The 9,806-nt window shown below is 42.2% G+C and overlaps 1 long non-coding RNA gene across 1 annotated transcript in view; it reads left to right on the forward strand.

Annotated features, from left to right (window-relative positions):
• The window catches only part of LOC117877779, a 12,807-nt gene extending 3,826 nt beyond the window's left edge, over positions 1 to 8,981 (forward strand). The window contains exons 2-3 of the long non-coding RNA XR_004645817.1: positions 8,180 to 8,313; positions 8,783 to 8,981. This is a non-coding gene — a long non-coding RNA (uncharacterized LOC117877779). The remainder of the gene's footprint in view (positions 1 to 8,179; positions 8,314 to 8,782) is intronic.
• Positions 8,982 to 9,806: the final 825 nt, after the last annotated feature.

A 9,806-nucleotide genomic window follows, 5' to 3' on the forward strand; every position in this document is an offset into this window, starting at 1 on the left:
GTTATGATTGCATCATCCATGACTTCTAGGAATAACATGATGCAATTCATATCATGTATGACGCAATACCAGCTTCAGATTGCATCATTCATTGTTTTGCCTAAAAGGCAAGTACTGTCCAAACCCAGTCATAGATTTATTCATAGATCCAGTCAAAGATGTATTTTAGTCATTTCTGGTTAAAATTGAGATCCCTTCCCTTTATAACTCACTTATCCTCCGCCATTCCCAAGTCAAGGGTCGTATATACTGACCCAATAGCATATCTTGAAAACTAGAGCCAATCAACAATTTTAAGCATCATTTTCATTCTCAGTGACCCAGAATTAGTAAAGTTTGACTACATTTATTTCAGAAACATTTTGGCTGTAGAGCAGTGTAACAGGTCAATGGGAGACAAAGGAATAGAACCCAGGTTTCCTTACTCCTAGCTGAGTGTCCTAGCCCCTAGACCCCACCAAATAAGCTGTTATGGGTAGACAGCAGATGTCCTACCAGAAAAGCAGCTAAGCTACTGCAAAGCAGTGTAGTAAAAACTTATGTATGAAAATATGCAATACAAAGAGTAGACAGTGTTACTATTAATTTATTATTTTTATAAAGTCAGATGTATGCTAACGGAGGAACTGCACAAAAACATGAGACTCTTCCCTGAAGAGTTTAAACTCTAAATGGACAATATGTAGGTGAGGAAATTAATGCAACTGAAAGCAAATTGACCCCCTGATTTCATTTCAGTCTCCTGGATATATATATTTATTATATACAAAAATACATTAAAAGAACATTAATAAGACTGCGAAGTCAAGCACTCAAAAGTGAGGAAATTCACAGAAAAGACCCCTATGGGATCCCACTAGATATTTTCTACCAGTTTGACAGCAAACCATCGATAACTATTCTTTGAGTAGTCTTTCAACCAGTTGTGTACCCACCTTATAGTATTTTCATCTAGACCAAATTTCCCTAATTTGCTTATGAGAGTGTCATGTGTGACTGTTCCACTGTCCACTAGGCCAGTAACCCCATCAAAGATGGAAATTAGGTTGGTCTGGCATGATTTGTACTTGACAAATTCATAATTGCTTATTCTTTATAACCCTGTGATCCTGTACACGGTCACAAATTAATTGTTTAATAATTGTTTAAAATATCTTCCGTATTGAAGTTAGGCTGACTGGTCTATAATTCCCTGGGTCCTTCCTCCCCTCCCCCTTTTAAAAATAGGTACTATGTTTGCCCTTCTACAACCCTCTGGGACCTCACACATCCTACATGTGTTCTCAAAGATAATTGGTAATGGTTCTGAGATTGCTTCTGCTGGTTCCTTAAGTATCCTAGGATGAATTTTATCAGGCCCAGTTGACTTGAAAACATCTAACTAATCTAAAGTTCTTTTTTCTTTCCCTGTTTTGGCTTGCCTTTCTTCTTCATTGCTAATATTAATTGTTATGTATCTGGTCACCACTGACCTTTTTAGTGAAGACTGAAGCAAAATAGGCATTAAACACCTCAGCCTTCTTGATGTTACCTTCCCTGCTAAGTAGACCTACATTTCCCTTCCTCTTTCTCTTGCTTCTAATGTATTTGAAAAACTTTTTGATCTTATAAGCAACTGAATGAGGAGTCAGGCAATCTTACTAAGACATGATGCTACCAGCCCTGCCTGTAATAAACTGCATATGGGATGTTTGCTGGCAAATACTTGACAAATCCTCAGGAACTACAATGCCAAGTATGTCACAGATAGTTAGGCTTATTTATGCCTTGCTTCCAGTAGTCACTTACTTGAGATGAGACCCACGCTTAATAGACCTTTTGGAAGGTGTGTGCTTTAAGGAAGGATTTAAAAGAAGAGAGAAGGTATAGAGGGCATTCAGTATCCGGTAAAGAGAGTATATAATGAAAGCCAAAAATCAGGAGCTCTGCAACCAGTTTATTCCTTTCCTTCTTGTAAATAACCTGAGCAGAATGGAGGAAGAAGCAGGAGAACTCATTTTTTATTATTGGGAAAGGTTATTTGTTTCATACTACTCACATGCATAAATGGACATAGAAGCTGGAACTAGGGGTGTGGGGGGTGCTGTGCCCCCTGGCTTGAAGTGGTTTCCATAATATTCAGCGTTTACAATTTGATTCAAGGGCTCTCAGCACCCCCATTATACAAATTGTTCCAGCACTCCTGTAAATAGACCAAGTCAATACTTCTCTGTTTATGCATGATCACCCGGCTTCTTTACACAAGAGAAACTCATTTCTCTGAGGCAAGCATAAGGAAAAAAATTAAGCTCAGGCTTTTGAGATTAGCCATATTACAATTTTGGAGTATTATTACTATTGTATATCTTTAAAAACTAACGGATTTTGTTAAATTATTTTTTTGTACAAAAAGGCTAGGCCCAAAATTTCATGTTGTATATCTTTTAGTAAGAGGACCTAGAAGAGATTCACTCAAAACAGGTTAATTTTAAAATATTTTTCTATAACTTAAATATATAAATATAAGTTTCGGAAATTTAAAATAAAAAGACTCCCAAGGTGAGTATTTATATGTCAAGCCAAACACTGGAGTGAATTTTTATGATCTAGTTTTGAACCCATGAAAGTAGAGGCTTATAAGTACTGACAAAACCTTAAAGTAGCGTGAACAGTGCTACTATAATACTTCTAGATTTCTGGGATTTCTTTTAAAACATTTGAAAATAAATAATACAGATTATGTTGAGAAACTACAAAGGAAAGAAGGTAGCTTTGACAATGCATAATAGGTGTCAGTTATAAATATGATTAGTATTCCAGCAACGTATTGCAAATTGACCTTGTTCACGTCAAATAAAAACTTAGAAGTGAATTGCAGTAAAAACAACAACAAAACCCTTTTTCTTATAAAACCAGTCATCCAGTTACCTGAAATTATTCTGCTGACTACTGTTTTTTTCTACATTTTGGCCACAATCTCCTTTTCTGGAGGGTAGGAGGAGAAAGACTTTTTGGGTCAGAAAATAAATATCTACAAATACTGCATCAGTATTTCTAACACTGATGAGCTTTTTTTGCCTTCATTTATAGTGTATCATCACAAATGTAGAGCAAACTTATGATTTCATTTATAGTTTATAAATTATAGGGTTTTATAGTTATTTACAATTCATTTATAGTTATATACACCTGTACCCCGATATAACGTAACCCGATATAACACGAATTTGGATATAACGCGGTAAAGCAGTGCTCTGGGAGGGCGGAGCTGCGCACTCCGGCGGATCAAAGCAAGTTCAATATAATGTGGTTTCACCTACAATGCCGTAAGATTTTCTGGCTACCGAGGACAGCGTTCTATCAGGGTAGAGGTGTATCTGTAAAAATTAAGATTTACATGTACAATAAAACTACATTGCTGTCATGAATCTGATTGTTAGTTGACTCTTAAAAAAATTGTCCTGGATGAATGCTCTGCTTGTTACAGAACCAATGTTGTATATTTTATCTAGTGACACTATGAGACTGACTAACTCATAAGAATCAATAAACAGGATATATCTTTATGGACAGCATACAGACAGGGACGTCCCTAGCCATTTTGGTGCCCTACGCAGCCCCCCATGGAGGGGCGGGGGGCTGTGTGGGGCCACAGGCCTCCGCAGGGGGAGGGGCTGAGGGGTAGGGGGGAACCCCCCTGGTCCCAGGCCGCTCTGCTCTGCTCTCCTGGCTCCCAGTCTTGGGGGACAGGAGTGGAACCTCCCCCCCAGCACTCACCAGCGGTGCAGTTGGGAGCCAGGGGATCGGAGCTGGCTGGAGCCAGGTTGCTCCACTAACCATGCGGTGAGTGCAGGGCCAACCCCTGCAGCAGTCCTCAGGGAACTGGGAGCGGGGCTGGGGCAGAGCAGGGGCAGGAAGAGGTGGGGTGGGGGTGGAGCAGGGGCCAGGGCTTCAGGAAGGGGTGAAGTGGGGGCCGGGCTGGGGCAGAGCAGGGGCAGGAAATGGCAAGGCTGGGGCGGAGCAGGGGCGGAGGCCAGGGGGAAGAGCCGGAGCAGGGACTGGAGTAGCACGCAGCTGCGCAGGGTGCCAGGAAATGTGGTGCCCCAAATTTTCTGGTGCCCTACGCAGCTGCATACTTTGCATATGGGTAGGGACAGCCTTGCATACAGATTATAGAATCATAAAAATATAGGTTTGGAAGGAACCTCGAAAGGTTATCTAGTCCAGCCTTCTGCGCGAGGCAGAAACAAGTATACTTAGACCATCTCTGACAGGTGTTTGTTTAACTTCTTTAAAAGCTCCAATGATGGGGATTCCACAATCTCCCTTGGAAGCCTGTTACAGAACTTAAGTATCCTTATAAGTTTTTCCTAATAACTAACCTAAATATCCCTTGCTGCAGATTAAGCCCATTTCTTCTTGTTCTACTTTCAGTGGACATGGAGAACAATTGATCATCCTTTTTAGAGCAGTTTAGTTTTCTTTTTTCAAAACTAAACATACCCAGGTTTTTTAACATTTCCTCATAGGTTGGGTTTTATAAACATTTTATCATTTTTGTAGCTGTCTTTGGACCCTGTCCAATTTATTCACATCTTTCTTAAAGTGTGGCACCCAAAACTAGATACAATAGGACCAGTTGAGGCCTCACCAGTGCTGAGTAGAGTGGGATAAATACCTCCCATGTCTTATATACAACACTCCCTTTAATACACCCCCCGAATATTAGTCTTTTTTGCAGCTGCATCTGATTGGTGGCTCATATGTCATTTGTGATCCACTATAACCCTTAAATCTTTTTCTGCACTTATACTGCCTGCCCAATTATTCCCCACTTTATAGGTGTGTATTTTATTTTTTCTTCCTGAGTGTAGTACTTTGCACTTGTCTTTATTGAATCTTTATTAATCTTGTTGATTTCAGACCAATTCTCCAATTTGTCAAGGTAATTTTTAATTCTATTCCTGTCCTCCAAAGTGGTTGCAACCACTCCTGACTTGGTGTCATTCACAAATTTAATAAGCATACTCTCCCCTCCATTCTCCAAGCCATTAATGAAAATAATTAATTGTATTGGGCCCAGGAAAGACCCCTATGGGGCCCCACTAGATAGGTTCTCTCAGTTTGATGGTGAACCATTGATAACTACTCTTTGAGGATCAACCTGTTGTCCACCTTGCAGTAATTTCATCTAGTCCACATTTCTCTAATTTGTTTATGAGACTGTTATAGTCATAGAGGTTAAGGCCAGAATGGACCACCATCTAGATCATGTAGTCTGATCTGCACATCACAGGCCACCAACACATCTCTCATCTGAACACTAAACTCAGCAACCAAAATTAGACCAAAGTATTATAGCCCACAGGAGAGTAGATTTTTATGTGCCATAAGCAAAGAATAGGAGGGACTAAGGTGCAGCAAGCCCTAGGCCCCCACAATGATAAGGAAATGATTAAGCAAGATATGCCCAGATGATCCTGGCAAGTGACCCACATGCACATGCTGCAGAGAAAGTTAAAAAAAAAACAACCGTCAACCAGACCTGAGGGAAATTTCTCCCTGATCCCAGGTAAATAACAAACAGTTAGCCCATGTGAGCAAGAACCAGCCAACCAAGCACATGAGAGAGAGGGAATGCTTGGTGCGACCTCAGAGCTCTGGCCCAGCCCGTCCAATATCTCATCTTCAGCCATGGCCTTCTCTAATGTTTCACAGGAGTAAAAAAACAAACCAAAACCCATACATTGGACGGAGAAAAAATACCTTCCTGACCTCTGCAAGTGGCTGACTGAAACCCTGAATCATGAGCTTTTAGGAACATAAGATCTAAACAAAAGTGAGTCCCAGATCCGCAGAGCTCCACCATCACAAGCAACCCCATCATACAGTCACACTCATAAACTTGTCCATCTCTCATGTGCTACTGTGTCAAAGTCTTACTAAAATCAATATAGAGTGTGTCTACTCCTTCCTCTCATCCACTAGGCCATTAACCCTGTCAAAGAAGGAAATTAGGTTGGTTTGGCATGATTTGTTCTTAGAATCATAGAACTGGAAGGGACCTCGAGAGGTCATCTAGTCCAGTCCCCTGCAATCAAGGCAGGACTAAGTATTTTCTAGACCATTCCTGATAGGTGTTTGTCGAACCTGCTCTTAAAAATCCCCAATGATGGAGATTCTACAACCTCCCTAGGCAATTTATTCCAGTGCTTAACCACTCTGACAGTTAGGACATTTTTCCTAATGTCCAAACTAAACCGCCCTTGCTGCAATTTAATCCCATTGCTTCTTGTTCTATCCTCAGAGGTTAAGAGGAACAATTTTCTCCCTCCCCTTGTAACAACATTTTATGTACTTGAAAACTGTTATCATGTCCCCTCTCAGTCTTCCCTTCTCCAGACTAAACAAACCCATTTTTTTCAATCTTCCCTCATAGGTCATGTTTTCTAGACCTTTAATCATTTTTGTTGCTCTTCTCTGGACTTTCTCTAATTTGTTCACATCTTTCCTGAAATGTGGCACCCAGAACTACCCAATACTCCAGTTGAGGCCTAATCAGCGCAGAGTAGAGTGGAAGAATTACTTCTCGTGTCTTGCTTACAAAAGTCCTGCTAACACATCGCAGAATGATGTTTGCTGTTTTTGCAACAGCGTTACACTGTTGACTCATATTTAGCTTGTAATCCACTATGACCCCCATATCCCTTTCCACAGTAACTCCTTCCTAGGCAGTCATTTCCCATTTTGTATGTGTGCAACTGATTGATCCTTCCTAAGTGCAGTACTTTGCATTTGTCCTTATTGAATTTCATCCTATTTACTTCAAACAATTTCTCCAGTTTGTCCTGATCATTTTGAATTTTAATACTATCCTCCAAAGCACTTGCAAGCCCTCCCAGCTTTATAACTGTACTCTCTATGCCATTATTTAAATCATTGATGAAGATATTGAACAGAACCGGACCCAGAGTTTCGGAGTGCAGGAGCGGGTACGGGGTCCAGCTGGGGTTGTGGACTCTGGGGTGGGGCCAAGGATGATGGGTTTGGCGTGCAGAAGAGGGCTCAGGGCTGGGGCAGGGGGTTGGTGTGTGTGTGGGGGGGAGGGGTGGGCTCTGGGGTGGAGCGAGGAATAAGGGGTTTGGGGTGCAGGAGTGAGCTCAGGGCTGGGGCAGGGGGCTGAGGTGCAGGAGGAGGTGTGGGGCACTTACCTGTGGTGGAGGTGTGGCCAGGGGGCTCCGCACGCTGCCCTTGCACCTGCGGTTTCTGGCCAATGGGAGCTGTGGAGCCGGCACTTGGGCAGTGGCAGAGTGGAGCCAGGCCAGGCAGGAAGCTTGTTTTAGTCCCAGGCCCGCACTGTGCCGTGGACCGAACTTTTATTGTCTAAAACCAGATACCTGGCAACCATCAGCTAGCTATATGTAGGCCAAGATTCATTAGCCATGATCCTTTCTCCCTAGCCAGCACTTTCCAGAGCTGGTCTTTAACCAATGGAAAGGCCTTCATGACAATCCCCTCTCATTTGAGTACATTAGAAATACGAGGAAGTCTCAGGTTTCATTTTAAAAGAAAGATGCTAGACCTTTTCCTTTTGAAGATTGTCTTGAAAAGGTGAGCCAATATAAACAGATCACAAGGGTTGAAATGAAACAAGTTTTATGTAAGATGAGTCCGCTGGAAATTTTCCAAAGAGTCCTCTTTCTAATCCTCCCCATATCCTCAGGTCAGGCTTGTGCATAGCAGTAGTTACATTTAAGGGATGTTGAAAAAATTATTTTGCAAGCTTGCCCTTGTAAATTGTAAAGACAGCCCTCTCGTATTGTACTTTGCAGTTTCATGGTGTGCAGGGAAGTGTGGAACCCAGCAAAGGGGATTCCTGTGGCTGGCTTCCCCCCTGCCACTTTCTTTTTCTTCCGTGCTGCAGAACAACACAGGTTTTACACGCCTGAAAATGGGGTAGATTAGGGTTTGGGCCAATTGGTGTTTTCTTATCCGAAGCTTAAAAGTGATAATCAAGGTCAAAGACCAAATTACGTATACTATGTTAATTGCAGACAGTAGCAACTGTCAGCCCTTAGTGGACTAGATTATTAAGAACCTAATTTCATATGACTTCAAAGGCTGCATACTCATTTTATGCTGAGTGAAGGCACTGCCAATGGGATGCTAAATCTCTAAAACTAATTCTCAGACTTTACAGAATATGTGATGTAAAGAAGATTCATATAAAAACTAAAGGAGAATTTTTAACAAGAAGTACCATATCTGTCAAACCAACTGAGAAGATTTGTAGATCAGTGGAAAAAGGATTAAGAAAATTCATGGAGATATAAGGTATGTAAGGCAACTGTGTATTCTTACAGTATTTGTTCTGGTTGGATCAATTCCAAAACTGAAACAGGACTCTTTTTGGAAAGGGCGGGAGTAACAGAAAATGAAATTAATACCTGTATTTTACCAAAGTCTGGGAATACATTAGCAGTGCTTGAGAGCATATTTAGATATCTCTGTGTCTGATTTGAATATATGTACAATGATGTGTGTGTATAAGAACCTGCATGGTTAAAACTTGGGACCACAGAGGTTCTGGGCTACTGATGTTTCCACATCACTACAGGAGACTTAGCCTCGGCTCCTGTGGGAGGACTCAGTGAGGCTGGGCCTCGCAGGAAGTACCACCCAGCAGGACCTGAGTGGCAGCTTCTTGCAGCCCACTGATTGGCTGGCACCAGTATGTAAGCCAGAAAGCTGTGATAGGGAGTTGTCCGAGCAACATACAGACAGCCTGCCGGTCTTGTTTCAGAACCTGCACTTCAGAGATCCCAGATTCTGGCTTCTGAATCTGCCTTCCTACTAATGCCTGACTCCTGGTTTGCTCTCTTGCTTCTCTCGGACTCAGACCTCCTGGTAACCTGACCCTGCCTGTCTCTTGACTTCTGGTTCTCGGTTTGCCCTCTGGTACCCAACTCACTCTGACTCCCGCTCTGACCCCTAAGCCTGACTGCCCATGACCCTGTCATGACTATGCCATGAATACTTTTACAAATATATTCACTTTAGTTTTCATGTATGTATGAACAACGCGGCACTTTCTTTCCCCAATTTTTTTCTGAATAAACTTTTGCTTATGTAAATGTTTGCAAAAGACAACAAAAACAGGTTTCCAATATTATTCAGGGTATTTCATGTTTTTAATCAAACAAATGTTTGCAAATCTTTTTAAATATTAATTGTCCAGCTCTAATGATGAAAACTTTACTCTTTATATTACACCTATAGTTTTGATTTAGGCTTCCAACTCCAAATCAGATATGTGGCAATGAGTATTAAATGCCCTGCATTGAAATATCATTGCAATAAAATGTTCCTGGTTGGACAGTGTGATTTTTTTTTTTTTACTGATGTGATTAGCTTGAAGAGAATAAAGATTGTGGGTGGCTAATTAAATGAAGGGCAGGCACAAACAGTGGTTTTAGCTTCTTATATAATGTATTCAACACTTTCTGGGGTATGAAGAAGTCAGGGCCGGTGCTACCATTTAGGCAAACTAGGCAGTTGCCTAGGGCGGCAAGATTTGGGGGTGCCAAAAAGCGGTGCCCCCAATTTTTTTTACAGCGTTCCTATGCCCCCTCCCTGAGCGTGTGGTCGCCGCTCCACTTCTCCCACCTCCCAGGCTTGCAGCGCCAATCAGCTGTTTGGCACCACAAGCCTGGGAGGGGAGGAGAATTAGAGCGGGGCCGGCGGGCTTGGGGAGGAAGCGGAGCAGAGGTGAGCTGGGGGGGCGCCTCAGGGGGGGGGGGGCGCCCCAGGGGGGGGGGGGGGGGGGG

This window comes from Trachemys scripta, chromosome 5, assembly GCF_013100865.1.
Source record: "Trachemys scripta elegans isolate TJP31775 chromosome 5, CAS_Tse_1.0, whole genome shotgun sequence".
NCBI classification, from domain to species: domain Eukaryota; kingdom Metazoa; phylum Chordata; order Testudines; family Emydidae; genus Trachemys; species Trachemys scripta.